Source organism: Moschus berezovskii, chromosome 13 (genome assembly GCF_049115385.1).
Source record: "Moschus berezovskii isolate FMDL1 chromosome 13, NW_MosBer_1.0, whole genome shotgun sequence".
In the NCBI taxonomy this organism is placed as follows: Eukaryota; Metazoa; Chordata; class Mammalia; order Artiodactyla; family Moschidae; genus Moschus; species Moschus berezovskii.
Window position 1 is genome coordinate 89,312,708 of NC_142472.1, and position 27,496 is coordinate 89,340,203.

Sequence of the window (27,496 nt, forward strand, 5' to 3'; positions counted from 1 at the left end):
GGAAGGCAGTGTGAGGGAACTTTCTGTGTCTAATAAATGGTGTCAAGTAACTTTTTGCCTTTCAAGAGGGAATGTGGTATTTCTCTTGAGATGCTGCATCGCAAAATTTCCTCCTCTCGCATTGAGGGGATATTTTTGGGGTGTTTCTCGAGTTGCGGCGGGAAGCTTGGGGTGCTTCAATGGTTGCGACGGGGACCTAAGGAACTCGCTGGGGTTGCTTCAGGGAAGTCAGTTCCCCTTTGATGTTGGAAGGGAAACTCCCGGGTTCATCTGGAGCCCTTAAATATGCACAGGGGCTCATCTCGAATTGAGTCCATAAAGTGTGTTCCCCTCTAAAAGGGACAGCTTTGTGAGGGAACTTTCTGAGTCGAATAAAGTGTGTCAAGTACCTTTTTGCCTTTCAAGAGGGAATGTGGTATTTCTCTTGAGATGCTGCATCGCAAAATTTCGTCATCTCGCATTGAGGGGATAATTTTGGGGTGTTTCTCGAGTTGCGGCGGGAAGCTGGGGGTGCTTCTCGAGTTGCGACGGGGACCTCAGGAACTCGCTGGGGATGCTTCAGGGAAGTCAGGTCCCCTTGGTATTGGAAGGGGAACTTCCGTGTTCCTATGGAGCACTTAAATGTGCACAGGGGCACATCTCGAATTGAGTCCATAAAGTGTGTTCTCTCCAATGGGGACGTCTGTGTAGTGAACTTCCTGAGTCGAATAAAGGGTGGCAAGTACCTTTTGTCTTTCAAGAGGGAATGTGTTATTTCTCTTGAGATGCTGCATCGCAAAATTTCCTTATCTCGCATTCAGGGGATAATTTTCGGGTGTTTCTCGAGTTGCGGCCGGAAGCTTGGAGTGCTTCACTGGTTGAGACGGGGAACTCAGGAACTCGCTGGGGTTGCTTCAGGGAAGTCAGGTCCCCTTTGGTGTTGGAAGGGGAACTTCCGGTTTCCTCTCGAGGCCTTAAATGTGCACAGGGGCTCATCTCGAATTGAGTGCTTAAAGTGTGTTCTCCTCTACAAACGGGACGACTGTGTGACGGAACTTTCTGAGTCGAATAATGGGTGTCAAGTACCTTTTTGCCTTTCAAGAGGGAATGTGGTATTTCTCTTGAGATACTGCATCGCAAAATTTCCTCCTCTCGCATTGAGGGAATAATTTCCGGGTGTTTCTCGAGTTGCGCGGGAAGCTGGGTGTGCTTTAAGAGTTGTGACAAGGATCTCAGGAACTCGCTGGGGTTGCTTCAGGGAAGTCAGGTCCCCTTTGGTGTTGGAAGTGGAACTTCCGAGTTCCTCTCGAGCACTTAAATGTGCACAGGAGTTTATCTCGAATTGAGCCCATAAATTGTGTTCTCCTCTCCAAAGTGGAAGGCTGTGTGACGGAAATTTCTGAGTCGAATAAAGGTTGTCAAGTACCTTTTTGCCTTTCAGGAGGGAATGTGGTATTTCTCTTGAGATTCTGCATCGCAAAATTTACTCATCTTGCATTGAGGGGATAATTTTGGGGTGTTTCTCGAGTTGCGTCGGGAAGCTTGGGGTGCTTCAATGGCTGCGACTGGGACCTCAGGAACTCGCTGGCGTTGCTTCAGGGAAGTCAGGTCCCCTTTGATGTTGGAAGGGAAACTTCCAGGTTCCTCTGGAGCCCTTAAATATGCACAGGGGCTCATCTCGAATTGAGTCCATAAAGTGTGTTTCCCTCTAAAAGGGACGGCTGTGTGAGGGAACTTTCTGAGTCGAATAAAGGGTGTCAAGTACCTTTTTGCCTTTCAAGAGGGAATGTGGTATTTCTCTTGAGATGCTGCATCGCAAAATTTCATCATCTCGCATTGAGGGGATAATTTTGGGGTGTTTCTCGAGTTGCGGCGGGAAGCTGGGGGTGCTTCTCGAGTTGCGACGGGGACCTCAGGAACTCGCTGGGGTTGCTTCAGGGAAGTCAGGTCCCCTTGGTATTGGAAGGGGAACTTCCGTGTTCCTATGGAGCACTTAAATGTGCACAAGGGCACATCTCGAATTGAGTCAATAAAGTGTGTTCTCTCCAACGGGGACGGCTGTGTGAGGGAACTTCCTTAGTCGAATAAAGGGTGTCAAGTACCTTTTGCCTTTCAAGGGGGAATGTGTTATTTCTCTTGAGATGCTGCATCGCAAAATTTCCTCATCTCGCATTCAGGGGATAATTTTGGGGTGTTTCTCGAGTTGCGGCCGGAAGCTTGGAGTGCTTCAGTGGTTGAGACGGGGAACTCAGGAACTCGCTGGGGTTGCTTCAGGGAAGTCAGGTCCCCTTTGGTGTTGGAAGGGGAACTTCCAGGTTCCTCTGGAGACCTTAAATGTGCACAGAGGCTCATCTCGAAATGACTCCTTAAATTGTGTTCTCCTCTAAAACTGGACGGCTGTGTGAGGGAACTTACTGAGTCGAATAAAGGGTGTCAAGTACCTTTTTGCCTTTCCAGAGGGAATGTGGTATTTCTCTTGAGATACTGCATCGCAAAATTTCCTCATCTCGCATTGAGGGAATAATTTCCGGGTGTTTCTCGAGTTGTGCGGGAAGCTGGGTGTGCTTCAAGAGTTGTGAGGAGGAACTCAGAAACTCGCTGGGGTTGCTTCAGGGAAGTCAGGTCCCCTTTGGTGTTGGAAGTGGAAGTTCCGTGTTCCTCTCGAGCCCTTAAATGTGCACAGGAGTTTATCTCGAATTGAGACCATAAATTGTGTTCTCCTCTCCAAAGGGGAAGGCTGTGTGACGGAAATTTCTGAGTCGAATAAAGGGTGTCAAGTACCTTTTTGCCTTTCAGGAGGGAATGTGGTATTTCTCTTGAGATTCTGCATTGCAAAATTTACTCATCTTGCATTGAGGGGATAATTTTGGGGTGTTTCTCGAGTTCCGTCGGGAAGCTTGGGGTGCTTCAATGGTTCCGACTGGGACCTCAGGAACTCTTGGGGTTGCTTCAGGTAAGTCAGGTCCCCTTTGATGTTGGAAGGGAAACTTCCAGGTTCCTCTGGAGCCCTTAAATATGCACAGGGGCTCATCTCGAATTGAGTCCATAAAGTGTGTTCTCTTCTAAAAGGGGACGGCTGTGTGAGGGAACTTCCTGAGTCGAATAAAGGGTGTCAAGTACCTTTTGCCTTTCAAGAGGGAATGTGTTATTTCTCTTGAGATGCTGCATCGCAAATTTCCTCATCTCGCATTGAGGGGATAATTTTGGGGTGTTCCTTGAGTTGCGGCGGGAAGCTTGTAGTGCTTCAATGGTTGAGATGGGGATTTCAGGAACTCGCTGGGGTTGCTTCATGGATGTCAGGTCCCTTTTGGTGTTGGAGGGGAACTTCCGGGTTCCTCTGGAGCCCTTAAATATGCACAGGGGCTCATCTCGAATTGAGTCCATAAAGTGTGTTCTCTTCTAAAAGGGACGGCTCTTGAAGGGAACTTTCTGAGTATAATAAAGGCTGTCAAGTAACTTTTGCCTTTCAAGAGGGAATGTGATATTTCTCTTGAGATGCTGCATCGCAAAATTTCCTCCGATCTCATTGAAGGAATAATTTTGGGGTGTATCTCGAGATCCGGCGGGAACCTGGGGGTGCTTGAAGAGTGGCGATGGGGACCTCAGGATCTCGCTGGAGTTGCTTCAGGGAAGTCAGGTCCCCTTTGCTGTTGGAAGGGGAACTGTCGGGTTCCTCTTGAGACCTGAAATGTGCACAGGGGCTCATTTCGAATTGAGTCCATAAATTGTGTTCTCTCCAAAGGGGACGGCTGTGTGAGGGAACTTCCTGAGTCGAATAAAAGGTGTCAAGTACCTTTTTGCCTTTCAAGATGGAATGTGGTATTTTTCTTGAGATGCTGCATCGCAAAATTTCCTCATCTCGCATTGAGGGGATAATTTTGGGGTGTTTTTCGAGTTGCAGCGGGAAGCTGGGGATGATTCTCGAGTTGCGACGGGGACCTCCGTAACTCGCTGGGGTGCTTCAGGGAAGTCAGGTCCCCTTTGGTGTTTGAAGGGGAACTACCGGGTTCCTCTCGAGCCCTTCAATGTGCAAAGGGTCTCATCTCGAATTGAGTCCATAAAGTGTGTTCTCCTCTAAAAGTGGTCGGCTGTGTGAGGGAACTTTCTTAGTCGAAAAAAGGGTGTCAAGTACATTTTGCCTTTCAAGAGGGAATGTGGCATTTCTCTTGAGATGCTGCATCGCAAAATTTCCTCCTCTCACATTGAAGGAATAATTTTGGGGTGTTTCTCCAGTTGCAGCGGGAATCTGGGGGTGCTTCTCGATTTGCGACGGGGACGTAAGGAACTCGCTGGGGTTGCTTCAGGGAAGTCAGGTCCCCTTTGGTGTTGGAAGGGGAACTTCTGGGTTCCCCTCGAGCCCTGAAATTTGCACAGGGGCTCATCTCGAATTGAGTCCATAAAGTGTGTTCTCCTCTTCAAAGGGGACGGCTGTGTGAGGGAACTTTCTGAGTCGAATAAAGGGTGTCAAGTACATTTTGCCTTTCAAGAGGGAATGTGGTATTTCTCTTGAGATGCTGCATCACAAAATTTCCATATCTCGCTTTGAGGGGATAATTTTGGTGTGTTTCTGGAGTTGCGGCGGGAAGCAGGGGGTGCTTCTCCTATTGCAATGGGGACCTAGGAACTCGCTGGGGTTGCTCAGGGAAGTCAGGTCCCCTTTGCTGTTGGATGGGGAACTTCCGGGTTCCTCTGGTGCCCTTAAATATGCACAGGGGCTCATCTAGAATTGAGCCCATAAAGTGTGTTCTCCTCTAAAATGAGATGGCAGTGTGAGGGAACTTTCTGAGTCGAATAAAGGGTGTCAAGTACCTTTTTGCCTTTCAAGTGGGAATGTGGTATTTCTCTTGAGATGCTGCATCGCAAAATTTCCTCATCTCGCATTTAGGGGATCATTTTGGGGTGTTATTCGAGTTGTCGCGGGAAGCTAGGGGTGCTTCTCGAGTTGCGACGGGGACCTCAGGAACTCGCTGGGGTTGCTTCACGGAAGTCAGGTCGCCTTTATTGTGTGAAGGGGAACTTCCCCGTTCCTCTCTAGCCCTTAAATGTGCACAGGGGCTCATCTCGGATTGAGTCCATAACGTGTGTTCTCCTCTAAAATGAGATGGCAGTGTGAGGGAACTTTCAGAGTCGAAAAAAGGGTGTCAAGTACCTTTTTGCCTTTCAAGAGGGAATGTGGTATTTCTCTTGAGATGCTGCATCGCAAAATTTCCTCATCTCGCATTGAGGGGATCATTTTGGGGTGTTATACGAGTTGTGGCGGGAAGCTAGGTGTGCTTCTCGAGTTGCGATGGGAACCTCAGGAAGTCGCTGGGGTTGCTTCAGGGAAGTCAGGACGCCTTTGTTGTGTGAAGGGGAACTTCCCCGTTCCTCTCTAGCCCTGAAATGTGCACAGGGGCTCATCTCGGATTGAGTCCATAACGTGTGTTCTCCTCTAAAATGAGATGGCAGTGTGAGGGAACTTTCTGAGTCGAATAAAGGGTGTCAAGTACCTTTTTGCCTTTCAAGAGGGAATGTGGTATTTCTCTTGAGATGCTGCATCGCAAAATCTCGCATTGAGGGGATAATTTTGGTGTGTTTCTCTAGTTGCGGAGGGAAGCTGGGGCTGCTTTTCGAGTTGCGACGGGAACCTCAGGAACTCGCTGGGGTTGCTTCAGGGAAGTCAGGTCCCCTTTGCTGTTGGAAGGGGAATTTCCAGTTTCCTCTCGAGCCCTGAAATGTTCACAGGGGCTCATCTCGAATTGAGTCCATAAAGTGGGTTCTCTCCAAAGGGGACGGCTGTGTGAGGGAACTTCCTGAGTCGAATAAAGGGTGTCAAGTAACATTTTGCCTTTCAAGAGGGAATGTGGTATTTCTCTTGAGATGCTGCATTGCAAAATTTCCTCATCTCGCATATAGAGGATAATTTTGGGGTGTATCTCGTGTTGCGGCGGGAAGCTGGGGATGCTTCTCTAGTTACGACGGGGACTTAAGGTACACGCTGGGGTTGCTTCAGGGAAGTCAGGTCACCTTTGTTGTTGGAAGGGAACTTCCGTGTTCCTCTGAAGCTCTTAAATGTGCACAGTGGCTCATCTCGAATTGAGTCCATAAAGTGTGTTCTCTTCTAAAAGGGGACGGCTGTGTGAGGGAACTTTCTGAGTCGAATAAAGGGTGTCAAGTACTTTTTGCCTTTCAAGAGGGAATGTTTTATTTCTCTTGAGATGCTGCATCGCAAAATTTCCTCATCTCGCATTGAGGGGATAATTTTGGGATTTTTCTCGAGTTGCGGCGGGAAGCTGGGGGTGTTTCTCGAGTTGCGACGGGGACCTCAGCAACTCCCTGGGGTTGCTTCAGGAAGTCAGGTCCCCTTTGCTTTTGGAAGGGGAACTTTCGGCTTCCTCTCGAGCCCTTAAATGTGCACAGGGGCTGATCTCGAATTGAGTCCATAAAGTGTTTTCTCCTCTCCAAAGGGGACGGCTGTGTGAGGGAACTTTCTGAGTCGAATAAAGGGTGTGAAGTATCTTTTTGCCTTTCAAGAGGGAATGTGTTATTTCTCTTGAGATGCTGCATCGCAAAATTTCCTCATCTCGCATTGAGGGGATCATTTTGGGGTGTTGTTCGAGTTGTGGTGGGAAGCTGGGGGTGCTTCTCGAGTTGCGACGAGGACCTCAGGAACTCGCTGGGGTTGCTTCAGGGAAGTCAGGTCCCCTTTGTTGTTTGAATGGGAACTTCCGCGTTCCCTCTAGCCCTTAAATGTGCACAGGGGCTCATCTGGAATTGAGTCCATAAAGTGTGTTCTCTTCTAAAAGGGGATGGCTGTATGAGGGAACTTTCTGAGTCGAATAAAGGGTGTCGGGTACTTTTTGCCTTTCAAGAGGGAATGTTTTATTTCTCTTGAGATGCTGCATCGCAAAATTTCCTCATCTCGCATTGAGGGGATAATTTTGGGATTTTTCTCGAGTTGCGGCGGGAAGCTGGGGGTGTTTCTCGAGTTGCGACGGGGACCTCAGCAACTCCCTGGGGTTGCTTCAGGAAGTCAGGTCCCCTTTGCTTTTGGAAGGGGAACTTCCGGCTTCCTCTCGAGCCCTTAAATGTGCACAGGGGCTCATCTGGAATTGAGTCCATAAAGTGTTTTCTCCTCTAAAAGGTGACAGCAGTGTGAGGGAACTTTCTGAGTCGAATAAAGGGTGTCAAGTACCTTTTTGCCTTTCAAGAGGGAAAGTTGTATTTCTCTTGAGATGCTGCATCGCAAAATTTCCTCATTTCGCATGGAGGGTATAATTTAGTTGTTACGCTTCTCCAATGGGAGGGATATTTTTGAACTTTCTGAGTGACATAAAGTGTGTCAAGTAACCTTTTGCCTTTCAAGCGGGAATGTGGGATATCTCTTGAGATTCCGCAGCGCAAAATAACCTCATCTCACATTGAGGGGATAATTTTGTGGTGTTTCTCCAGTTGTGGTGGGAAGCAGGGGGCACTTCTCTAGCTATGGCGGGGACCTCAGGAACTCGCTCGGGTTGCTTCAGAGAAGTCAAGTCGCCTTTTGTTTTGGAAGGGGAACTTCCGGATTACTGTCGAGATGTTAAAATGGAATATTGCCTCCTCTCCATTTGAGTCCATAAATTATGTTCTCCTCTCCACTGAGGATGGATGTTAGGGAACATTCTGAGTCGCCTAAAGGGAGTCAAGTACTCTTTTGACTTTCAAGCGGGAATGTGGGATTTCTCTTGAGATTCTGCAGCGCAAAATTTCCTCATCTCCCATTGAGGGGATAATTTTGTGGTGTTTCTCGAGTTGCGGCGAGAAGATGGGTTTACTTCTCGAGGTGCGTCGGGGACCTCAGGAACTCGCTCTGGTTGCTTCAGGGAAGTCAATTCCTTTTTTGTGTTGGAAGGGGAACTTCCGGATTACTGGCGAGCTGTTAAATGGGAAAAATGCCTCTTCTCGATTTGAGTCCATAAAGTATGTTTTCCTCTTCACTGAGGAAGGATGTTAGGGAACATTCTGAGTCGCATAAACGGAGTCAGTACCCTTTTGCCTTTCAAGCCGGAATGTAGGATTTCTCTTGAGATTCTGCAGCGCAAAAAACCTCATCTCTCATTGAGGGGAATATTTTGTGGTGTTTCTCGAATTGCGGCGGGGCGCTGGGGGTACTTCTTGAGTTTAGATGGCGACCTCAGGAACTCACTCGAGTTTCTTCAGGGAAGTCAGGTCCCCTTTTGTGCTGGAAGGGGAACTTCCAGATTAGTCTCGAGCCCTTTAATGGGAATAGGGCCTCTTCTGGAGTTGAGTCCATAAAGTGTGTATACCTCTCCAATTGGGACGGATGTTAGGGAACATTCTGAGTGGCATAAAGTGTGTCAAGTTCCCTTTTGCTTTCAAGCGGGAAGGCGGGATTTCTCTTGAGATTCTGCACCACAAAATTACCTCATCTTGCACTTGTGTCGTTTCTCGAGTTGGGGCGGGAAGCAGTGGGTACTTCTGGAGTTGAGACGGGACCCTCAGGAACTCGCTCAGGTTGCTTCAGGGAAGTCAAGTACTTTTTTGTGTTTGAAGCGGAACTTCTTGATTACTCTCGAGCCTTTAAATGGGAAGCGCAAAAAACCTCATCTCTCATTGAGGGGATAATTTTGTGGTGTTTCTCGAATTGCGGTTGGAAGCTGGGGGTACTTCTCGAGTTGCAGCGGGGACCTCAGGAACTCGCTCGGGTTGCTTCTAGGTACTCAGTTCCCCTTTTGTGTCGGAAGGGGAACTTCCGGAATACTCTCGAGCAATTAAAAGGGAATATTGCCTCTTCTCCATTTGAGTCCATAAAATATGTTCTCCTCTCCACTGAGGATGGATGTTAGGGAATATTCTGAATCGCATAAAGGGAGTCAAGTACCCTTTTGCCTTTCAAGCGGGAATGTGGGATTTCTCTTGAGATTCTGCAGCGCCAATTTTCCTCATCTCGCATTGAGGGGATAATTTTGTGGTGTTTCTCGAATTGAGGCGGGAAGATTGGAGTTCTTCTGGAGTTGCGACGGGGACCTCAGGAACTCACTCCAGTTACTTCACGGAAGTCAGGACCCCTTTTGTTCTTGAAGGGGAGCTTCCGGATTACTCTAGAGCCCTTTAAATGGAATAGGGCCTCTTCTGGATTTGAGTCCACAAAGTGTGTTCTCCTCTCCAATGGGGAAGGATGTTAGGGAACTTTCTGAGTGACATAAAGGGAGTCAAGTAAGCTTTTGCCTTTCAAGAGGGAATGTGGTATTTCTCTTGAGATGCTGCATCGCAAAATTTCCTCCTCTCGCATTGAGGGGATAATTTTGTGGTGTTTCCCGAATATCGGCGGGAAGCTGGGGGTACATCTCGAGTTTCAACGGGGACCTCAGGAACTCACTGGAGTTACTTCAGGGAAGTCAGTTCCCCCATTGTGCTGGACGGGGAACTTCCGGATTAGTCTCGAGCCCTTTAATGGGAATAGGGGCTCTTCTGGAGTTGAGTCCATAAATTGGGTAAGCCTCTGCAATGGGGACGGATTTTAGGGAACTTTCTGAGGGGCATAAAGTATGCCAAGTTCCCTTTTGCCTTTCAAGCGGGAATGTGGGATTTCCCTTGAGATTCTGCAGCGCAAAATTACCTCATGTCGCATTGAGGGGATAATATTGTGTTGCTTCTCGAGTTGTGGTGGGAAGTAGGGGATACTTCTGGAGTTGAAATGGGAACCTAAGGAACTCTCTCGGTTTGCTCCAGGGAAGTCAAGTTCCCTTTTGTGTTGGAAGGGGAACATCTGGATTACTCTTGAGCCTTTAAATGGGAATATTGCCTCTTTTTGATTTGAGTCCATGACGTGTGTTTCCTCTCCAATGAGGAAGGATGTTAGGGAACATTCTGAGTCGCCTAAAGGGAGTCAGGTACCCTTATGCCTTTCAAGCTGGAATGTGGGATTTCTTTTGAGATTCTGCAGCGCAAGATTTCCTCATCTCACATTGAGGGGATAATTTTGTGGTGTTTCTCGAGTTGTGGCAGGAAGCAGGGTGTACTTCTCTAGTTCCAGCGGGGACCTCAGGAATTCGCTCGGGTTGCTTCAGGGAAGTCAAGTCCCCTTTTTTGTTGAAAGGGGAACTTCCGGATGACTCTCGAGCTGTTAAATGTGAATAATGCCTCTTCTCGATTTGAGTCCATAAAGTGTGTTTTCCTCTCCACTGAGGAAGGTTGTTAGGGAACATTCTGAGTCGCCTAAAGGGAGTCAAGTACCCTTTTGCCCTTCAAGCGGGAATGTGGGATTTCTCTTCAGATTCTGCAGCGCAAAATTTCCTCATCTCGCATTGAGGGAATAATTTTGTTGCGTTTCTCGAGTTGCGAAGGGGACCTCAGAAACTTACCCGAGTTACTTCAGGAATTCAGGCCCCTTTTTTCCTGGAAGGAGAACTTCCGGATTACTCTTGAGCCCTTTAATGGGAATATGGCCGCTTCTGGAGTTGAGTCCATAAAGTGTGTTTTCCTCTCCACTGAAGACAAATGTTAGGGACCATTCTGAGTCACCTAAGGGAGTCAAGTAACCTTTTGCCTTTCAAGCGAAAATGTGGGATTTCACTTGAGATTCTGCAGCGCAAAATTTCCTCATCTCACATTGTGGGGATAATTTTGTGGTGTTTCTCGAGTTGCAAATACCTCAGAAACTTACCCGAGTTACTTCAGGGAATCAGGTGCCATTTGTGCTGGAAGGGGATCTTCCGGAATACTTTTGAGCCCTGTAATGGGAATAGGGCCTCTTCTCCAGTTGAGTCCCTAAAGTGTGATTTCCTCTCCAGTGGAGACGGAGCTTAGGGAACTTTCTGAGTGGCATAAAGTGTGTCAAGTAAGCTTTTGCCTTTCAATGGTAATGTGGATTTTCTTTTGAGATTCTGCAGCGCAAAATTTCCTCATCTCGCATTGAGGTGATAATTTTGTGGTGTTTCTCCAGTTGTGGTGGGAAGCAGGGGGCACTTCTCTAGCTATGGCTGGCACCTCAGGAACTCGCTCGGGTTGCTTCAGGGAAGTCAAGTCGCCTTTTGTGTTGGAAGGGGAACTTCCGGATTACTGTCAAGATGTTAAAAGGGAATATTGCCTCCTCTCCAATTAAGTCCATAAATTATGTTCTCCTCTACTGAGGATGGATGTTAGGGAACATTCTGAGTCGCCTAAAGGGAGTCAAGTACCCTTCTGCCTTTCAAGCGGGAATGTGGGATTTCTCTTGAAATTCTGCAGCGCAAAATTTCCTCATCTCCCATTGAGGGGATAATTTTGTGGTGTTTCTCGAGTTGCGGCGGGAAGCTGGGGGTACTTCTCGAGATGCAGCGGGGACCTCAGGAACTCGCTCGGGTTGCTTCAGGGAAGTCAAGTCCTTTTTTGTGTTGGAAGGGGAACTTCCGGATTACTCTCGAGCTGTTAAATGGGAAAAATGCCTCTTCTCGATTTGAGTCCATAAAGTGTGTTTTCCTCTCCACTGAGGAAGGATGTTAGGGAACATTCTGAGTCGCATAAACGGAGTCAGTACCCTTTTGCCTTTCAAGCCGGAATGTGGGATTTCTCTTGAGATTCTCAGCGCAAAATTTCCTCATCTCGCAGTGAGGGGAATATTTTGTGGTGTTTCTCGAATTGCGGCGGGATGCTGGGGGTACTTCTTGAGTTTAGATGGGGACCTCAGGAACTCACTCGAGTTTCTTCAGGGAAGTCAAATCCCCTTTTGTGCTGGAAGGGGAACTTCCGGATTAGTCTCGAGCCCTTTAATGGGAATAGGGCCTCTTCTGGAGTTAGTCCATAAAGTGTGTTCTCCTCTCCAATGGGGAAGGATGTTAGGGATCTTTCTGAGTAACATAAAGGGAGTCAAGTACGCTTTTGCCTTTCAATTGGGAATGTGGGATTTCTCTTCAGATTCTGCAGTGCAAAGTTTCCTGATCTCGCATTGAGGGGATAATTGTGTGGTGTTTCCCGAATTTCGGCGGGAATCTGAGGGTACTTCTCGAGTTTCAACGGGGACCTCAGTAACTCACTGGAGTTACTTTAGGGAAGTCAGTTCCCCTTTAGTGCTGGACGGGGATCTTCCCGATTACTCTAGAGGCCTTTAAGGGAATAGGGGCTCTTCTGGAGTTGAGTCCATAAGTTGTGTATGCCTCTGCAATGGGGATGGATTTTAGGGAACTTTCTGAGGAGCATAAAGTATGCCAAGTTCCCTTTTGCCTTTCAAGCTGGAATGTGGGATTTCTCTTGAGATTCTGCAGCGCAAAATTACCTCATGTCGCATTGCAGGGATAATACTGTGTTGTTTCTCGAGTTGTGGTTTGAAGTAGGGGATACTTCTGTAGTTGAAACGGGAACTTCAAGAACTCTCTCAGGTTGCTCCAGGGAAGTCAAGTCCCCTTTTGTGTTGGAAGGGGAACTTCTTGATTACTCTTGAGCTTTTAAATGGGAATATTGCCTCTTCTCGATTTGACAGCCTGAAGAGTGTTCTCCTCTCCACTGAGGATGGATGTTAGGGAACATTCTGATTCTCATAAAGGGAGTCAAGAACCCTTTTGCCTTTCAAGAGGGAATGTGATATTTCTCTTGAGATTCTGCAGAGCAATATTTCTTCATCTAGCAATGAAGTGATAATTTTGTGGTGTATGTCGAGTTGCTGCGGGAAGCTGGGGGTACTTCTCGAGTTGCGATGGGGACATCAGGAACTCGCTCGGGTTTCTTCAGGTAAGGCAGGTCCCGTTTTGTGTTTGAAGGGGAACTTCCGGTTCACTATCGAGCCGTTAAGTGGGAATCGGTCCTCATCTCGAATTGAGTCCATAAAGTGTGTTCTCCTCTCCAATGGGCACTGCTCTGTGAGTGAACTTCCTGAATCGCATAAAGGGTGTTAAGAGTGCTTTTGCCTTTCAAGAGGGAGTGTGGTATTTCTCTTGAGATTCTGCATCGCAAAATTTCCTCATCTCTCACTGAGGGGATAATTTTGGGGTGTTTCTCGAGTTGCGACGGGGACCTGAGGAACTCACTGGGGTTGCTTCAGGGAAGTCAGGTCCCCTTTGGTGTTGGAAGGGGAACCTCCGGGTTACTCTTGAGCCCTTAAATGTGCACAGGGGCTCATCTCGACTGGAGTCCAGAAAGTGTGTTCTCCTCTAAAAGGGGACGGCTGTGTGAGGGAACTTTCTGAGTCGAATAAAGGGTGTCAAGTACCTTTTTGCCTTTCAAGAGGGAATGTGGTATTTCTCTTGAGATGCTGCATCGCAAAATTTCCTCATCTCGCATTGATGGGATAATTTTGGGGTGTTTCTCGAGTTGCTGCGGGAACCTGGGGGTGCTTCAAGAGTTGCGACTGGGACCTCAAGAACTCGCTGGAGTTGCTTCAGGGAAGTCAGGTCCCATTTGCTGTTGGAAGGGGAACATCCGGGTTCCTCTCGAGCCCTGAAATGTGCACATGGGCTCATGTCGAGTTGAGTCCATAAAGTGTTTTCTCTCCAAAGGGGACGGCAGTGTGAGGGAACTTTCAGAGTCGAATAAAGGTTGTCATGTACCTTTTTGCCTTTCAAGAGGGAATGTGGTATTTCTCTTGAGATGCTGCATCACAAAATTTCCTCATCTCGCATTGAGGGGATAATTATAGGGTGTTTCTCGAGTTGCGGCGGGAAGCTGGAGGTGCTTCTTGAGTTGAGACGGGGACTTCAAGAACTCGCTCGGGTTGCTTTAGGCAAGTTAGGTCCCCTTTGGTGTTGGAGGGGGAATTTCCTGGTTCCTCTTGAGCCCTTAAATGTGCACAGGGGCTCATCTCGAATTGAGTCCATAAAGTGTGTTCTCTACAAAGGGGACGGCGGTGTGACGGACCTTTCTGATTCGAATAAAGGGTGTCAAGTACTTTTTTGCCTTTCAAGAGGGAATGTGGTATTTCTCTTGAGATGCTGCATCGCAATACTTCCTCATCTCGCATTGAGGGGATAATTTTGGGGTTTTTCACGAGATGCGGCGGGAAGCTGGGTGTGCTTCTCGAGTTGCGACGGGGACCTCAGGAACTTGCTGGGGTTGCTTCAGGGAAGTCAGGTCCCCTTTGTTGTTGGAAGGGGAACTTCCAGGTTCCTCTCGAGCCCTTAAATGTGCACAGGGCTCATCTCGAATTGAGTCCATAATGTGTGTTCTCCTCTAAAATGGGACGGCTGTGTGGGGGAACTTTCTGAGTCGAATAAAGGGTATCAAGTACCTTTTTGCCTTTCAAGAGGGAATGTGGTATTTCTCTTGAGATGCTGCATCGCAAAATTTCCTCATCTCGCATTGTGGTAATAATTTTGGAGTGTTTCTCGAGTTGCGGCGGGAAACTGGGGGTGCTTCTCGAGTTGCGACGTGTACGTCAGGAACTCGCTGGGGTTGCTTCAGGGAAGTCAGGTCCCCTTTGGTGTTGGAAGGGGAACGTCCAGGTTCCTCTCAAGCCCTTCAATGTGCACAGGGGCTCATCTCGATTTGAGTTCATAAAATGTGTTCTCCTCTCCAAAGGGGATGGCTGTGTGAGGGAAGTTTCTGAGTCGAATAAAGTTGTCAAGTACCTTTTTGCCTTTTAAGAGGGAATGTGATATTTCTCTTGAGAAGCTGCATTGCAAAATTTCCTCATCTCGCATTGAGGGAATAATTTTGGGGTGTTTCTCCATTGCGGCGGGATGGTGGGGGTGCTTCAAGTGTTACGACAGTGACCTCAGGAACTCACTGGGGTTGCTTCACGGAAGTCAGGTCCCCTTTGCTGTTGGAAGGGGAACTTCACGGTTCCTCTCCAGGCCTTAAATGCACAGGGGCTCATCTCAAATGAAGTCCATAAAGTGTGTTCTCCTCTAAAAGGGGACGGCTGTGTGAGGGAACTTTCTGAGTCGAATAAAGGGTGTCAAGTACCTTTTTGCCTTTCAAGATGGAATGTGGTATTTCTCTTGAGATGCTGCAACGCAAAATTTCCTCATCTCGCATTGATGGGATAATTTTGGGGTGTTTCTCGAGTTGCCGCAGGAAGCTGGGGGTGCTTCTCGAGTTGCAACGGGGACCTCAGGAACTCGCTGGGGTTGCTTCAGGGAAATCAGGTCCCTTTTGCTGTTGGTAGGGGAACTTCCGGGTTCTTCTAGAACCCTTAAATGTGCACAGGGGCTCATCTCGAATTGAGTCCATAAAGTGTGTTCGCCTCTAAAAGGGGACGGCTGTGTGAGGGAACTTTTTGAGTGGAATAAAGGGTGTCAAGTACATTTTTGCCTTTGAAGAGGGAATGTGGTATTTCTCTTGAGATGCTGCGTCGCAAAATTTCCTCATCTCGCATTGAGTGGATAATTTTGGGATGTTTCTCGCGTTGCGGCAGGAAGCTGAGGGTGCTTCTCGACTTGCGAGCATGACCTGAGGAACTCGCTGGGGTTGCTTCAAGGAAGTCATTTCACCTTTGCTGTTGGTAGGGGAACTTCCGGGTTCTTCTAGAACCCTTAAATGTGCAAAGGGGCTCATCACAAATTGAGTCCATTAAGTGTGTTCTCTTTAAAAGGGGACGGCTGTGTGCGGGAACTTTCTGAGTCGAATAAAGGGTGTCAAGTACCTTTTTGCCTTCCAAGAGGGAATATGGTATTTCTCTTGAGATGCTGCATCGCAAAATTTCCTCATCTCGCATTGAGGGGATAATTTTGTGGTGTTTATCCAGTTGGGTCTGGAACCTGGGGGTGCTTCTAGAGTTGCGACGTCAACCTCAGGAACTCGCTGGTGTTGCTTCCGGGAAGACAGGTCCCCTTTGCTGTTGGAAGGGGAACTTCCGGGTTCCTCTCCAGACCTTAAATGCACAGGGGCTCATCTCGAATTGAGTCCATAAACTGTGTTCTCCTCTAAAAGGGGACGGCTGTGTGAGGGAACTTTCTGGGTCGAATAAAGGGTGTCAAGTACCTTTTTGCCTTTCAAGAGGGAATGTGGTATTTCTCTTGAGATGCTGCATCGCAAAATTTTCTCATCTCGCATTGAGGGGATAATTTTGGGGTGTTTCTGGAGTTGCGGCGGGAAGCTGGGTGTGCTTCTCGAGTTGCGACGGGGGCCTAAGGAACTCGCTGGGGTTGCTTCATGGAAGTCAGGTCCCCTTTGCTGTTGGAAGGGGAACTTCCGGGTTCCTCTCGATCCCTTAAATGTGCACAGGGGCTCATCTCGAATTGAGTCCATAAAGTGTGTTCTCTTCTAAAAGGGGATGGCTGTGTGAGGGAAATATCTGAGTCGAATAAAGGGTGTCAAGTACCTTTTTGCCTTCAAGAGGGAATGTGGTATTTCTCTTGAGATGCTGCATCGCAAAATTTCCTCATCACGCATTGAGGGGATAATTTTGGGGTGTTTCTCTAGTTGCGGCAGGAAGCTGGAGGTGCTTCTCGAGTTGCGACGGGTACGTCACGAACTCGCTGGGGTTGCTTTAGGGAAGTCAGGTCCCCTCTGGTGTTGTAAGGGGAACGTCCGGGTTCCTCTCAAGCCCTTCAATCTGCACAGGGGCTCATCTCTATTTGAGTCCATAAAATGTGTTCTCCTCTCCAAAGGGGATGGCTGTGTGAGGGAAGTTTCTGAGTCGAACAAGGGGTGTCAAGTAACTTTTTGCCTTTTAACAGGAATGTGGTATTTCTCTTGAGATGCTGCATTGCAAATTTCCTCATCTCGCATTGAGGGAATAATTTTGGGGTGTTTCTCCATTGCGGCGGGATGCTGGGGGTGCTTCAAGAGTTGCGACAGGGACCTCAGGAACTCGCTGGGGTTGCTTCACGGAAGTCAGGTCCCCTTTGCTGTTGGAAGGGGAACTTCAGGGTTCCTCTCCAGGCCTTAAATGCACAGGGGCTCATTTCGAATTGAGTCCATAAAGTGTGTTCTCCTCTAAAAGGGGACGGCTGTGTGAGGGAACTTTATTAGTCGAATAAAGGGTGTCAAGAACCTTTTTGCCTTCCAAGAGGGCATGTGGTATTTCTCCTGAGATGCTGCATCGCAAAATTTCCTCATAACGCATTGAGGGGATAATTTGGGGTGTATCTCGAGTTGCGGCGGGAAGCTGGGTGTGCTTCAAGAGTTGCGACGGGGACATCAAGAACTCCCTGGGCTTGCTTCAGGAAGTCAGGTCCCCTATGCTGTTGGAAGTGGAACGTCCGGGTTCCTCTGGAGCCCTTAATAATGCAGAGGGGCTCATCTCGAATTGAGTAAATAAAGTGTGTTCTCTCCAAAGGGGACGGCTGTGTGAGGGAACTTTCTGAGTCGAACAAAGGGTGTCAAGTACCTTTTTGCTTTTCAAGAGGGAATGTGGTATTTCTCTTGAGATGCTTCATCGCAAAATTTCCTCATCTCGCATTGAGGGAATAATTTTGGGGTGTTTCTCGAGTTGCGGCGGGAAGCTGGGGGTGCTACTCGAGTTGCGACTGGGACTCAGGAATTCGCTAGGGTTGCTTCAGGGAAGTCAGGTCCCCTTTGCTGTTGGAAGGGAAACTTCAGGGTTCCTCTTGAGCCCTTAAATGTGCACCGGGGCTCATCTCCAATCGAGTCCATAAAGTGTGTTCTCTTCTAAGAGGGGATGGCTGTGTGCGGGAACGTTCTGAGTCGAATAAAGGGGGTCAAGTACTTTTGGCCTTTCAAGAGGGAATGTGGTATTTCTCTTGAGAGGCTGCATGACACAATTTCCTCATCTCTCATTGAGGGGATAATTTTGGGGTGTTTCTCGAGTTGCAGCGGGAAGCTGGGGGTGCTTCTCGAGTTGAAACGGGGACCTCAGGAACTCGCTGGGGTTGCTTCAGGGAACTCAGGTCCCCTTTGCTGTTGGAAGGGGTACGTCCGGGTACCTCTCGAGCCCTTAAATGTGCACAGGGGCTCATCTCGAATTGTGTCCATAAAGTGTGTTCTCTCCAAAGGGGACGGCTGTGTGAGGTAAATTTCTGAGTCGAACAAGGGGTGTCAAGTACCTTTTTGCCTTTCAAGAGGGAATGTGGTATTTCTCTTCAGATGCTGCATCGCAAAATTTCCTCATCTCACATTGAGGGGATAATTTTGGGGTGTTTCTCGAGTTGCGACGGGGACCTCAGGACCTCGCTCCGGTTGCTTCAGGGAAGTCAGGAACCATTTGGTGTTGGAAGGGGAACTTCCGGGTTCCTCTCGAGCCCTTAAATGTGCACAGGGGCTCATCTCGAATTGAGTAAATAAAGTGTGTTCTCTTCTAAAAGGGGATAGCTGTGTGAGGGAAATCTGAGTCGAATACAGTGTGTCAAGTACCTTTTTGCCTTTTAAGAGGGAATGTGGTATTTCTCTTGAGATGCTCCATTGCAAAATTTCCTCATCTCGCATTGAGGGGATCACTTTGGGGTGTTTCTCGAGTTGCGGCGGGAAGCTGGGGGTGCTTCAAGTGTTACGACGGGGACCTCAGGAACTCGCTGGGGTTGCTTCAGGGAAGTAAGGTACCCTTTGCTGTTGGAAGGGGAATTTCCGGGTTCCTCTGGAGCCATTAAATGTGCACAGGGGCTCATCACAAATTGAGTCCCTAAATTGTGTTCTCTTCTAAAAGGGGACGGCTGTTTGCGGGAACTTTATGAGTCGAATAAAAGGTGTCAAGTCCCTTTTTGCCTTCCAAGAGGGAATGTGGTATTTCTCTTGAGATGCTGCATCGCAAAATTTCCTCATCTCGCATTGTGGTGATAATTTTGGGGTGTTTCTCGAGTTGCGGCGGGAAGATGGGGGTGCTTCTCGAGTTGCGACGGGTACGTCAGGAACTCGCTGGGGTTGCTTCAGGGAAGTCAGGTCCCCTATGGTGTTGGAAGGGGAACATTCGGGTTCCTCACAAGCCCTTCAATGTGCACAGGGGCTCATCTCGATTTGAGTCCATAAAATGTGTTCTCCTCTCCAAAGGGGATGGCTGTGTGAGGGAAGTTTCTGAGTCGAATAAAGTTGTCAAGTACCTTTTTGCCTTTTAAGAGGGAATGTGGTATTTCTCTTGAGATGCAGCATTGCAAAATTTCCTCATCTCGCATTGAGGGAATAATATTGGGGTGTTTCTCCATTGCGGCGGGATGGTGGGGTGCTTCAAGTGTTACGACAGTGACCTCAGGAACTCGCTGGGGTTGCTTCAGGGAAGTCAGGTCCACTTTGATGTTGCAAGGGGAAATTCCGGGTTCCTCTAAAGCCCTTAAATGTGCTCAGCTCCTCATCTGGAATTGAGTCCATAAAGTGTGTTCTCCTCTAAAAAGGGACGGCTGAGTGAGGGAACATTCTGAGTCGAATAAAGGGTGTCAAGTACCTTTTTGCCTTTCAAGAGGGAATGTGGTATTTCTCTTGAGATGCTGCATCGCAAAATTTCCTCATCTCGCACTGAGGGAATAATTTTGGGGTGTTTCTCTAGTTGTGGGGAGAAGCTGGGGGTGCTTCTCGAGTTGCGAAGGGACCTCAGGAACTCGCTGGGGTTGCTTCAGGGAAGTCAGGTCCCCTTTCGTGTTGGAAGGGCAACTTCCGGGTTCCTCTCGAGCCCTTAAATGTGCACAGGGGCTCATCTCGAATTGAGTCCATAAAGTGTGTTCTCCTCTCCAAAGTGGATGGCTGTGTGAGGGAACTTTCTGAGTAGAATAAAAGGTGTCAAGTAGCTTTTTGCCTTTCAAGAGGGAATGTGGTATTTCTCTTGATATGCTGCATTGCAAAATTTCCTCATCTCCCATTGAGGGGATATTTGGGGTGTTTCTAGAGTTGCGGCGAGATGCTGGGGGTGCTTCTCGAGTTGCGACGGGGACGTCAGGAACTCGCTGTGGTTGCTTCAGGTAAGTAAGGTCCCCTTTGCTGTTTTAAGGGGAACTTCCGGGTTCCTCTGGAGACTTAAAGGTGCACAGGGGCTCATCTCCAATTAAGTCCATAAAGTGTGTTGTCTTCAAAGGGGACGGCTCCGTGAGGGAACTTTATGAGTCGAATAAGGGGTGTCAAGTATATTTTTGCATTTCAAGAAGAAATGTGGTATATCTCTTGAGATGCTGCATTGCAATATTTCTTCCTCTCGCATTGAGGGAATAATTTTGGTCTGTTTCTCGAGTTGCGGGGGGAAGCTGTGTGTGCTTCAAGAGTTGCGACGGGGACCTCAGGAACTTCCTGGTGTTGCTTCAGGGAAGTCAGGTCCCCTTTGCTGTTGGAAGGGGAACTTCCGGGTTCCTCTCGAGCCCTTAAATGTGCACAGGGGCTCATCTCGAATTGAGTCCATAAAGTGTGCTCTCCTCTCAAAAGGGGATGGCTGTGTGAGGGAACTTAGTGAGTCGAATAAATGGTGTCAAGTAGTTTCTGCCTTTCAATAGGGAATATGGTATTTCTCTTGATATGCTGCATTGCAAAATTTCCTCATCTCGCATTGAGGGAATAATTTTGGGGTGTTTCTCGAGTTGCCTCGGGAAGATGGGGGTGTTTCTCGAGTTGAGACGTGGACCTCAGGAACTCGCTGGGTTGCTTCAGGGAAGTCAGGTCCCCTTTGGTGTTGGAAGGGGAAATTCCGGGTTCCTCTCGAGCCCTGAAATGTGCACAGGGGCTCATCTCGAATTGAGCCCATAAAGTGTGTTCAGCTCTAAAAGGGGCCAGCTGTGTTAGGGAAATATCTGAGTCGAATAAAGGGTGTCAAGTACCATTTTGCCTTTCAAGAGGGAATGTGGTATTTCTCTTGAGATGCTGCATCGCAAAATTTCCTCATCTCGCATTGAGAGGATAATTTTGGGGTGTTTCTCTAGTTGCAGCTGGAAGCTGGGAGTGCTTCACGAGTTGCGACGGTGACGTCAGGAACTGGCTGGGGTTGCTTCAGGGAAGTCAGGTCCCCTTTGCTGTTGGAAGGGGAACTTTCAGTTTCCTCTCGAGCCCTTAAATGTGCACAGGGGCTCATCTCTAATTGAGTCCATAAAGTGTGTTCTCATCTCGAAAGGGGACGGCTGTGTGAGGGAACTATCTGAGTCGAATAAAGGGTGTCAAGTACCTTTTTGCCTTTCAAGAGGGAATGTGGTATTTCTCTTGAGATGCTGCATCGCACAATTTCCTCATCTCGCATTGAGGGGATAATTTTGGGGTGTTTCTCCAGTTGCGGCGGGAAGCTGGGGGTGCTTCTCGAGTTGCGACGGGAACCTCAGGAACTCGCTGGAGTTACTTCAGGGAAGTCAGGTCCCCTTTGCAGTTGGAAAGGGAACTTCCTGGTTTCTCTCGAGCCCTTACATGTGCCCAGTGGCTCTCTCGAATTGAGCCCATAAAGTGTGTTTTCCTCTAAAAAGTGACGGCTGTGTTAGGGAAATTTTTGAGTCGAATAAAGGGTGTCAAGTACCTTTTTGCCTTACAAGAGGGAATTTCGTATTTCTCTTGAGATGCTGCATCGCAAAATTTCCTCATCTCGCATTGAGGGGATAATTTTGCGGTGTTTCTCGATTTGAGGCAGGAAGCTGGGGGTGCTTCAGAGTTGCGACGGGGACCTCCGGAACTCGCTAGGTTTGCTTCAGGGGAGTCAAGTCCTATTTGCTGTTGCAAAGGGAACTTCTGGGTTGCTCTCGAGCCCTTAAATGTGCACAGGGGCTCATCTCGAATTGAGTCCATAAAGTGTGTTCTCCTCTAAAAGGGGATGGCTGTTAGAAAAATTTCTGAGTAGAATAAAGGGTGTGAAGTACCTTTTTGCTTTTCAAGAGGGAATGTGGTATTTCTCTTGAGATGCTGCATCGCAAAATATCCTCGTCTCGCATTGAGGGGATAATTTTGGGGTGTTTCTCGAGTTGTGGCAAGAAGCTAGAAGTGCTTCAAGAGATGCGACGGGGACCTCAGGAACTCGCTGGGGTTCCTTCAGGGAAGTCAGGTCCCCTTTGGTGTTGGAAGGGCAACTTCCGGGTTCCTCTCGAGCCCTTAAATGTGCACAGGGGCTCATCTCGAATTGAGTCCATAATGTGTGTTCTCCTCTAAAACAGGATGGCTGAGTGAGGGAACTATCTGAGTCGATTAAAGGGTGTCAAGTACCTTTTTGCCTTTCAAGAGGGAATGTGGTATTTCTCTTGAGATACTGCATCGCACAAATTCCTCATCTAGCTTTGAGGGAATAATTGTGTGGTGTTTCTCGAGTTGCGGCGGGAAGCTGGGGGTACTTCTCGAGTTGCGACGGGAACCTCAGGAACTCGCTGGGGTTGCTTCAGCGAAGTCAGGTCCCCTTTGGTGTTGGAAGGGGAACTTCCGGGTTCCTCTCGAGCACTTAAATGTGCACAGGGGCTCATCTCGATTTGAGTCCATAAAGTGTGTTTTCCTCTAAAAGGGGACAGCTGTGAGAGAACTTTCTGAGTCGAATAAAGGGTGTCAAGTACATTTTTGCCTTTCAAGAGGGAATGTGGTATTTCTCTTGAGATGCTGCATCGCAAAATTTCCTCATCTCGCATTGAAGGGATAATTTTGGGGTGTTTCTCGAGCTGCGGCGGGAAGCTGGGGATGCTTCTCGAGTTGTTAAGGGGACCTCAGGAACTCGCTGGAGTTACTTCAGGGAAGTCAGGTCCCCTTTCCTGTTGGAAAGGGAACTTCCGTGTTCCTCTCGAGCACTTAAATGTGCACAGGGGCTCACTCGAATTGAGTTCATCAAGTGTGTTCTCCTCTAAAAGGGAACGGCTGTGTTAGGGAAATTTCTGAGACGAATAAAGGGTGTCAAGTACCTTTTTGCCTTACAATAGGGAATGTGGTATTTCCTTGAGATACTGCATCGCAAAATTTCCTCATCTCTCATTGAGGGGATAATTTTGGGATGTTTCTCGCGAGTTTAGGCAGGAAGCTGGGGGTGCTTCATGAGTTGCGACCAGGACCTCAGGAACTCGCTGTGTTTGCTTCAGGGAAGTCAGGTCCTCTTTGCTGTTCCAAAGGGAACTTCTGGGTTCCTCTCGAGCCCTTAATTGTGCACAGGGGCTCATCTTGAATTGAGTCCATAAAGTGTGTTCTTCTCTAAAAGGGGCCGGCTGTGTTAGGGAAATTTCTGAGTCGAATAAAGGGTGTGAAGTACCTTTTTGCTTTTCAAGAGGGAATGTGGTATTTTTCTTGAGACGCTGCATTGCAAAATTTCCTCATCTCGCATTGAGGGGATAATTTTGGGGTGTTTCTCGAGTTGCGGCGGGAAGCTGGGGGTGCTTCTCGAGTTGCGACGGGAACCTCAGGAACTCGCTGGGGTTGCTTCAAGGAAGTCAGGTCCCCTTTGCTGTTTGAAGGGGAACTTCCGGGGTCTTCTCGAGCCCTTAAATGTGCACAGGGGCTCATCTCGAATTGCCTCAATAAAGTGTGTTCTCCTCTAAAAGGGGACGGCTGTGTGAAGGAAATTTCTGAGTCGATTATAGGGTGCTAAGTACCTTTCTGCCTTTCAACAGGGAATGTGCTATTTTTCTTGAGATGCCGCATCGCAAAATTTCCTAATCTCCCATTGCGGGGATAATTTTGGGGTGTTTCTCGAGTTGCGGCTGGAAGCTGGGGGTGCTTCTCGAGTTGCGACTGGAACCTCAGGAGCTCGCTGGGGTTGCTTCAGGGAAGTCAGGTCCCCTTTGCTGTTGGAAAGGGTACTTCCATGTTCCTCTCGAGCACTTAAATGTGCACAGGGGCTCACTCGAGTTGAGTCCATAAAGGGTGTTTTCCTCTAAAAGGGGACGGCTGTGTGAGGGAAATTTCTGAGTCGAATAAAAAATGTCAAGTACCTTTTTGCCTTACAAGAGGGAATGTGGTATAACCATTGAGATGCTGCATCGCAAAACTTCCTCATCTTGCATTGAGGGGATAATTTTGGGGTGTTTCTCGAGTTGCGACGGGGACCTCAGGAACTCGCTGGGGTTGCTTCATGGAAGTCAGGTCCCCTTTGGTGTTGGAAGGGGAACTTCCGGGTTCCTCTCGAGCCCTTAAATGTGCACAGGGGCTCATCTCGAATTCAGTCCATAAAGTGTGTTCTCCTCTGAAAGGGGACTGCTTTGTGAGGGAACTTTCTGAGTCGAATAAAGGGTGTCAAGTACCTTTTTGCCTTTCAAGTGGGAATGTGGTATTTCTCTTGAGATGCTGCATCGCAAAATTTCCTCATCTCGCATTTAGGGGATCATTTTGGGGTGTTATTCGAGTTGTCGCGGGAAGCTAGGGGTGCATCTCGAGTTGCGACGGGGACCTCAGGAACTCGCTGGGGTTGCTTCACGGAAGTCAGGTCGCCTTTATTGTGTGAAGGGGAACTTCCCCGTTCCTCTCTAGCCCTTAAATGTGCACAGGGGCTCATCTCGGATTGAGTCCATAACGTGTGTTCTCCTCTAAAATGAGATGGCAGTGTGAGGGAACTTTCAGAGTCGAAAAAAGGGTGTCAAGTACCTTTTTGCCTTTCAAGAGGGAATGTGGTATTTCTCTTGAGATGCTGCATAGCAAAATTTCCTCATCTCGCATTGAGGGGATCATTTTGGGGTGTTATACGAGTTGTGGCGGGAAGCTAGGTGTGCTTCTCGAGTTGCGATGGGAACCTCAGGAAGTCGCTGGGGTTGCTTCAGGGAAGTCAGGACGCCTTTGTTGTGTGAAGGGGAACTTCCCCGTTCCTCTCTAGCCCTGAAATGTGCACAGGGGCTCATCTCGGATTGAGTCCATAACGTGTGTTCTCCTCTAAAATGAGATGGCAGTGTGAGGGAACTTTCTGAGTCGAATAAAGGGTGTCAAGTACCTTTTTGCCTTTCAAGAGGGAATGTGGTATTTCTCTTGAGATGCTGCATCGCAAAATCTCGCATTGAGGGGATAATTTTGGTGTGTTTCTCTAGTTGCGGAGGGAAGCTGGGGCTGCTTTTCGAGTTGCGACGGGAACCTCAGGAACTCGCTGGGGTTGCTTCAGGGAAGTCAGGTCCCCTTTGCTGTTGGAAGGGGAATTTCCAGTTTCCTCTCGAGCCCTGAAATGTTCACAGGGGCTCATCTCGAATTGAGTCCATAAAGTGGGTTCTCTCCAAAGGGGACGGCTGTGTGAGGGAACTTCCTGAGTCGAATAAAGGGTGTCAAGTAACATTTTGCCTTTCAAGAGGGAATGTGGTATTTCTCTTGAGATGCTGCATTGCAAAATTTCCTCATCTCGCATATAGAGGATAATTTTGGGGTGTATCTCGTGTTGCGGCGGGAAGCTGGGGATGCTTCTCTAGTTACGACGGGGACTTAAGGTACACGCTGGGGTTGCTTCAGGGAAGTCAGGTCACCTTTGTTGTTGGAAGGGAACTTCCGTGTTCCTCTGAAGCTCTTAAATGTGCACAGTGGCTCATCTCGAATTGAGTCCATAAAGTGTGTTCTCTTCTAAAAGGGGACGGCTGTGTGAGGGAACTTTCTGAGTCGAATAAAGGGTGTCAAGTACTTTTTGCCTTTCAAGAGGGAATGTTTTATTTCTCTTGAGATGCTGCATCGCAAAATTTCCTCATCTCGCATTGAGGGGATAATTTTGGGATTTTTCTCGAGTTGCGGCGGGAAGCTGGGGGTGTTTCTCGAGTTGCGACGGGGACCTCAGCAACTCCCTGGGGTTGCTTCAGGAAGTCAGGTCCCCTTTGCTTTTGGAAGGGGAACTTTCGGCTTCCTCTCGAGCCCTTAAATGTGCACAGGGGCTGATCTCGAATTGAGTCCATAAAGTGTTTTCTCCTCTCCAAAGGGGACGGCTGTGTGAGGGAACTTTCTGAGTCGAATAAAGGGTGTGAAGTATCTTTTTGCCTTTCAAGAGGGAATGTGTTATTTCTCTTGAGATGCTGCATCGCAAAATTTCCTCATCTCGCATTGAGGGGATCATTTTGGGGTGTTGTTCGAGTTGTGGTGGGAAGCTGGGGGTGCTTCTCGAGTTGCGACGAGGACCTCAGGAACTCGCTGGGGTTGCTTCAGGGAAGTCAGGTCCCCTTTGTTGTTTGAATGGGAACTTCCGCGTTCCCTCTAGCCCTTAAATGTGCACAGGGGCTCATCTGGAATTGAGTCCATAAAGTGTGTTCTCTTCTAAAAGGGGATGGCTGTATGAGGGAACTTTCTGAGTCGAATAAAGGGTGTCGGGTACTTTTTGCCTTTCAAGAGGGAATGTTTTATTTCTCTTGAGATGCTGCATCGCAAAATTTCCTCATCTCGCATTGAGGGGATAATTTTGGGATTTTTCTCGAGTTGCGGCGGGAAGCTGGGGGTGTTTCTCGAGTTGCGACGGGGACCTCAGCAACTCCCTGGGGTTGCTTCAGGAAGTCAGGTCCCCTTTGCTTTTGGAAGGGGAACTTCCGGCTTCCTCTCGAGCCCTTAAATGTGCACAGGGGCTCATCTGGAATTGAGTCCATAAAGTGTTTTCTCCTCTAAAAGGTGACAGCAGTGTGAGGGAACTTTCTGAGTCGAATAAAGGGTGTCAAGTACCTTTTTGCCTTTCAAGAGGGAAAGTTGTATTTCTCTTGAGATGCTGCATCGCAAAATTTCCTCATTTCGCATGGAGGGTATAATTTAGTTGTTACGCTTCTCCAATGGGAGGGATATTTTTGAACTTTCTGAGTGACATAAAGTGTGTCAAGTAACCTTTTGCCTTTCAAGCGGGAATGTGGGATATCTCTTGAGATTCCGCAGCGCAAAATAACCTCATCTCACATTGAGGGGATAATTTTGTGGTGTTTCTCCAGTTGTGGTGGGAAGCAGGGGGCACTTCTCTAGCTATGGCGGGGACCTCAGGAACTCGCTCGGGTTGCTTCAGAGAAGTCAAGTCGCCTTTTGTTTTGGAAGGGGAACTTCCGGATTACTGTCGAGATGTTAAAATGGAATATTGCCTCCTCTCCATTTGAGTCCATAAATTATGTTCTCCTCTCCACTGAGGATGGATGTTAGGGAACATTCTGAGTCGCCTAAAGGGAGTCAAGTACTCTTTTGACTTTCAAGCGGGAATGTGGGATTTCTCTTGAGATTCTGCAGCGCAAAATTTCCTCATCTCCCATTGAGGGGATAATTTTGTGGTGTTTCTCGAGTTGCGGCGAGAAGATGGGTTTACTTCTCGAGGTGCGTCGGGGACCTCAGGAACTCGCTCTGGTTGCTTCAGGGAAGTCAATTCCTTTTTTGTGTTGGAAGGGGAACTTCCGGATTACTGGCGAGCTGTTAAATGGGAAAAATGCCTCTTCTCGATTTGAGTCCATAAAGTATGTTTTCCTCTTCACTGAGGAAGGATGTTAGGGAACATTCTGAGTCGCATAAACGGAGTCAGTACCCTTTTGCCTTTCAAGCCGGAATGTAGGATTTCTCTTGAGATTCTGCAGCGCAAAAAACCTCATCTCTCATTGAGGGGAATATTTTGTGGTGTTTCTCGAATTGCGGCGGGGCGCTGGGGGTACTTCTTGAGTTTAGATGGCGACCTCAGGAACTCACTCGAGTTTCTTCAGGGAAGTCAGGTCCCCTTTTGTGCTGGAAGGGGAACTTCCAGATTAGTCTCGAGCCCTTTAATGGGAATAGGGCCTCTTCTGGAGTTGAGTCCATAAAGTGTGTATACCTCTCCAATTGGGACGGATGTTAGGGAACATTCTGAGTGGCATAAAGTGTGTCAAGTTCCCTTTTGCTTTCAAGCGGGAAGGCGGGATTTCTCTTGAGATTC